A 6818-nucleotide genomic window follows, 5' to 3' on the forward strand; every position below is an offset into this window, starting at 1 on the left:
AGTCTCCGAGATACGCTATTGTAGCGAACCGTTCAATTGTGGTGCAATTTCATTTATACTTCAAAGTCACAGAGTCGACTTTCTTCTCCACACTTAATTTATTCAACGACTATACGATTTTTTGAAAGAATACATTAAAATAAGTTTATAAACTGTTTTATATGATACACAAAGCTATTTTCGACCAACTTTTCACATTTTTGCTTAGATTTTGTGCTATAAACTAGCTCAGCTGTTAAAAGTTCAAAAACCGCCTATCTATGAATCCGCGAATAAGAGGAACCGAGTATCGCAGGGACTACCTGTATTTGTCATATTCCAAATGCTTTATTGTAAAATATGATAATCATCCTCAAGTATGAATCTTCTTCATCATTTGCTGTTTATTTCGTTCTTCGCTTATATGAACATTGCAAAATAAGCTGATTGCATAATGTGCCATTTTGATCTTTCACTCTTCCCTTTCAATAAGCTTAAACTGTGCTAGCTAGTTTTGATTCGTTTCTTATATATCGGTGAGTAAATTAAGTTTTAATGCTGAACATTCTTAGGCACAACCGATTGTAGCAACACCTTCATTAACTGTACCCAGTAAGCAACGAAGCAATATCCATTCCTGTTGGGCCAGCGTAAGAGGAAAAGGCTACGAGGCTGATCTTAAAGTGATTAAAGTTTTCCTTTCTTCATAAGTACATTAAGTTAGCTATTTATGCATGAATTTTGTTTACCGCACAACAACTTTTGTATAGTCATTGGCACAATGGAAGAGTGTTCTTTACGAAGAATTAGCTGCAAATTAAGGTGTATCGACTTTCCCTGCCTTGCTAGAGAGTATATTGGAGCTGCTTTCATCCAACAAGGTGTATGTACTATCAACTTTCCTCAAGCGTCATGCGAATTGCACGAACGCATCAGCAATAGATCATGTAGTGCAATAAGGCAACGCTCATGAACAGAGAGCCAACGGGCACATACTATTGTGAAACCTGGATGCCTGAAAGGGGAAAATTTATGCTACAATAATCCATCTCCATCGTCATCTCTCCATTTACCTCATTGTTGATCCCTCGTACCGGTTCGCTCTTCTTCCGGTTCGATGGTGTATCGGTCAGTTCGGAAACAAAACCACGCAACTGCATCCAAAATGCAGACCACAGTTTCAATCAATTTTAATTACTGTTTGAAAAATTGTTCCAACCGCGGACCCACCGCCTCAGTACTACGGTGTCCACGGCTAGTTTTTGAATTCTGACGTTCGAACGGTGCGTGAGTGAAGTATTGCTTCACTCGGCCGGGGCCGGGTTCCCACCAGGGAAAGTGAGCGAGATGAAATAAGTGCACCCCCAAAAGCGAACGAACGGATATGGCCTGAAAAAACAACAACATAAGAACCTTTTCGCGCCTCAGGACTTGCCAAACCGGCACACAGCCAGCTCGGAAACAACACACGAGACGAGGAATAATTTGAAAAGTTTTAATTAAATTTATTCATTGTGCGACGTTTTGGGCTGGAAGAACCGACCCAAATGCCGGGAGCTCCGTTCCGTCTGTCTCTGCGTACCTCAACCTGCACCTGTTTATCCAACCCGGTCATTCTCTCCCGTTTGCTCTGGTACAAACACGCAACTTCTCTTTCTCGCGGCCGAAAAATACAAACCTGATCAATGCACCCAAGTGCATATGGAGCACTATTTTTGGGGCTCTTAAGCCATACCCCATTTCAACCCCCAGAAGTGTGGGTACATTATCCCTGTTCCTCTTTCAATCCAAGAAACCGTGTAGCTCCAGTTGCCAAACGACCATGGCGCATAATTAAGAGTAAAAATCATGTCAAAAGTAAGTTTTTCAGTTCCAACGGGCGTCGTTAATCGCACCCTACCGCCACCCATCCAGGCGAACTCGTACTGCCGGGCTGGAAAACTGGAAAACTTTCGAGCCCAACTAAATGACGCCGGGAACGGTCCGTTTTGCTACTAGCTGCTAGAATGCTTTGTCTAGCGTAACTACAACCAACACCACATTAAGGAAAACCCATGTACAAACGGAAAGGAACTATTAATTGAAGCCATTTTTTATCACCGTGTGTGGTGGTGGGCGGATCTGTGTGGGAAACATATTTTTTTACGTCTTGTTGCTATTGTGGTTGCCGGGGTGCCATTTCCACCATGCCGGCAAACAACAAAGGGTACTTCAAATGTGTACCAATGTGAGCTGTAATTTTCCAACCCACTACCACTGCCGAAAGTTTGCTGATGTGTACTTGTCCCTGTCCCGACAGACTGTTTTTCATCTGTTTGACGCTTTATTGGCAAAGACACTTTGTCATAATGTTGTAGCCTGCAGCATATGTAAAACATGTAACTTTGCCTTGCCATGTCGAAATTCCTTTTTGGTGACAGCTGTTTTACGACGTTGGTAAAACGGATGAACGGGATACTTTTGAGAAAATGCACCATGCGAAGATGTGCGATGCAGATTGAAGGACCAAACCCGTAAGATTTGGGTATCTTGTATCGCATCGTTTGCTAATTGGGTCAGTTGTGAAAATGGATTGCTTATTGCTAAATAAGGCTGCTGCTGCTTGCTACAATCTGCTACGAAAGTGATACAACTGGACGTGTCGTTTCAAATGACGTTTGATGATTAACATAATTAGTATTTTTCTTAATTCGTTACACAAGGTAAAATGTATTTAGGATAGTGTGGGTTGTGACAGTGTGAAAATGCAAATGTGCAGATGTCTGGCTTGGCAGAACTGAATTCACTATCCGAATAATAGACGATAGGAAAAAATGGGGAAAAGAAAGGATCACTGAACGAGCTATCTTATTTTAAAGAGTGCTTCAAATTCTATTTGAAATATTTCATAGTAGTAAATACGGTCTCCCAAACATCGTGTACGGAAAAAGTCTTGTGGTCAGCTGATACAGCGTCAAAACCAATGAGAGTTTCCTTATCTTGTTACTGGAACTTAAAATTGGATTAACTGCAATGACTCGGGAGTCGAAACATACGGCACAAATTCTGCTAGAATATGCAAAAAAAACCACCGGAAACGGTTAAAGTAACAAGCTGCTGCTGTGTATTTAATGGGATCAACGCGAGGAAGATTATTGTGAGTCCCCGAAAACCCGGTGCTGTCATTATTTCGATACCGAACGCAACACATGCCTTTTAGAGGGCATCCCATTACAAGCAACCATATATACTCTATGCTTTCCATTTTTGTTTATGTTTTAGAACACAGTGTCCGTAATCTTCTAAAATCGCTATACAAATTTACAGGCGACGCAAAACGTTTCCATGGTAACATTATTTCCCACATCATTTTTTTGTGTGGAGCATTTTTGAATTCACATCTCTTCTTTTAATTCCTTTCTTGCAACGCTTTCCATGATCTTCTCGCCAACAATTTATTTTTCCATGTATATTATGGTTTTACCAAATGGTTTTACACATACCGACGTTCACAGACGCGCATTTTGAGAATGTTTTTAATTGTTGTCCCCTGGTAGTCGCGCGTTTTCTAGCAGTTTTCAATCGGATCCTTTACAAGATTTTCGAAAAGATTTTAATCATGGTCGGTGATACAGTGTGAAAGGTTTCTTAAATGACAAAACTGATGCAAAATCCTATTCGACCCGTACGCAGCACTTACTTCTTCTTCTATCGGCACAACTTTAAGAGGCATGGGCCTGACATTTCTGGCTTTCTGCGTCTTTGTTTATCCGTAGCTCAATATTCAGACCGAAGAACGGGGGATTTTGGTCCCGTTCCGTTCCTGTGAAGATCGGCGTCGCTACCATCAAGCCACCATCCAAGTGCCAATAAGACTGGACTCAATATCCTGATTAATACAAATCAAGGAAGACCAGAAATGATCATTGAATCCACGAAGATAACAGCATAGAAAAGCATACCATGTTTTACAGCAGCTAAGAAAGGTATTTCAAAAGCTGTTTTACTGCTTGATTCGCTCCATTTTTTTCATGTTTTTTACCTAAAGAAATGCGAGAGTGTTTCAGGAGCAGTTGATTCAACTCTGTTGATTACTTCTCTAAAACAAATTTATCAACCAGGCAACCAGGAGTCTGTAGTCAAGTCCCAATGGGTAAGATGTCATCAAATGCAAATAAGCAAAATACGTAATATTGCCATAAACTTCAGGAAAACATCTTTTGAATGAAAGGCTCGATTAAAACATAGGCAACATTCGTCAGTTTAAATCACACCAGCCAAGATAATAGACTTCCATCATCATACGGATCATTGTACTTCACCAGATATTTCGGGTTTGCGATTGCAGTCCATGTTTCACCAGTTCATGTTCATGTCCATAAAATTAACAAATTCCACCAATTGGGAAGAAAACCTCTTTTTAAACATCTTTAATTTTACGTACACTACGGAATTCTGTTGCATAGCTCTGTAACCGGGCCGATTAGCTAGTAAATACAAATTGTGCATACCGGATTTAATTTGATTTGATTCGAAATAATCAAAGCGATCCAGCAACCCCTACTAACTTTTAGAACCAAACACGCCGGAGAAGTTCATTTAAACAGTTATGCTGTTCAACAATTATGCACGCAAATCAAAGCATACCCATGCATGCATTTACCGGTACAAAACAAGTTACCCTGCCAATTTGGCTGCGATCGCATTCCCCCAGTGCATCAAAAGTAAACGCTAATCGTTTTGTACATGAATGCACATTTCAAGTGCCCCTAAGTATACCGTAAATTAATGTAAAACTAAATGCGCATCTGTCTTTCCTCCAGGGAGTGCATCACAACGGCTGCTAGGTCCCGATAAAACTCGTCACCGTTTCGTGCATCCTGTAACACTACTTACATTCATTACCCTATCAAACGAGATGAGATTGAATCCCTTTGGAAGTATGCTAAAGCTGAGGCTAGCCGTTAAACTATACTGCTGCTGCTTGCTACCGGATTCATGTTGAAAATCTGCGCCCTCGAGCAAAATGAGTAATGGCATTTGATGACCGTACAGCCACCCATGTTACCTGTGGTCGGTGCATTAAGTGCAATTTATACCACCACGATACTGGGGTGCCCGTTTCCCAAATGTCCAAAAGTTTAATAAGAACAGATAGCCACACCAGACACATAACGCAACGTAAAACGAGCTAGATCCTTCACCTTTCAACTTACCCTAGCGGTGTGTATGACGCTATCAAATACAACAAAAAAAATATTTTAATCCACCATATTGGGTCCCAAATCCCATTCCTTTCCCCGTCAGAAGCTTGACGTGCTGCAGCGACCGTAAAAAGTCTCAACTGTTAATCGCCTGTACAGTGGAGAAACTTACACTCGGTGTCTGAACCAATTTCCTAGTAACGGACAAACTATCGACAACGCCGGGAGATCGGAAGTTAAATGACTTTACGTGTGCATTTCTTTTTGTAAATTCTGTCCTCAAACAAAACAAAACAAAACCCATATTGCACTGCACGGTGAACAAGGAGAAAGTCGTTCGCAACATGTTCTAGGTACCCTGAACGGTATCCACGGTATCGGTGAATGTAAAACTCCTACCATCTACATCCAGTCTCCACTTATGGTTGCCCATAATTGAAAAGTACGGGCAAATCGAATTACATTTATCACTCATTCATGGGCAAGAATGAACAGTTTATCTTCCTATTGAGTCGTTGCAATGTATCAACAAATCGAATTCTACGAAACTTGCTTCTCCCTAAGCAACACCCTGGTCAGCGGCGGTGAGCAGCATGGAAAATTGTATTGGGGTCGAGTCCATTGATGTCGAAATCTTAAAAGCGCATCTAGCATACGGCAGAATTCTTTTACGACGTACAAGTTGTTTGTGGGATTCCTCTTCCTTAAAATGGAACATCTCAGATAGCATTAGGGTATCAGCAACTTGCAATTTCCTCTTCACTTATTCTGTCAACGAAAGCTCTGCCAACAGACGATGGGTCATACTAAAGGGCTGCGTTGCATAAGTCAACAGTCATCTTGTGAATTGTTGTGAGAAAAGATTTCTGGGAATGAAAAGCTTCTATAGCAGGGTACGGTGGAAAATTGAAATACTACTCAATTCTAGGAATTATCACAACAATTGTCGATAGTCATTGAGTATGAGGTTAGAGTTTACCGCTGTTTTACCGTTAGGCTCCTGTAAAATATTTTTCCTGGTAATGTATTTCATACTACTTACGCAAATAACATTCGATTAATTAGCAAAGCGGTTAACCTCAATTACTTAAAATAATTTATTTAAAATAAAAACAAGAATGATTTTTCGATTTAAAATGTTCTTTAAAAACCATAAAAAAACGTACTAACGATGAACATTACAATAGCTGCTTTCAGCTATTATGGTCAAAAGATGATTTAACTTGAAAGAAAAAGTACTTCCAGCACAGAAAGTGCAACTTACGAGCTATTTTTTGTATCATATTCTTCATTCAGCACACGACAAACGAGCGTCCTTTCGATGAACAATTTTTGCCCCAGAATGGAATGAATCCCAGCAATGCGACAAACGGTCTGTTTCACCGTAGGACATTCGTATACGATGTTGCATCCAGCAAATAAAGCGAACAAACGAGCAGGAAAGGATTCTAGCGAATCTACTCGCAACAAAAAACAGGGAATTTAAACACCAGTCAATGTAGTTGCTGTGAGGTATTTTTGAAAGCATCCTTTTACAACTACATCGTTCGTATGAAAAAAAAGGTGTTCTTTTTGTATGATCTTCCACTACGGTTACAATCTAATGTACTATTTCTTGCAGAGTTTGTAACGATTGTGAATCAGGTTGCTCTTTTT

Source organism: Anopheles moucheti, chromosome 2, assembly GCF_943734755.1.
Source record: "Anopheles moucheti chromosome 2, idAnoMoucSN_F20_07, whole genome shotgun sequence".
Taxonomy (NCBI): domain Eukaryota; kingdom Metazoa; phylum Arthropoda; class Insecta; order Diptera; family Culicidae; genus Anopheles; species Anopheles moucheti.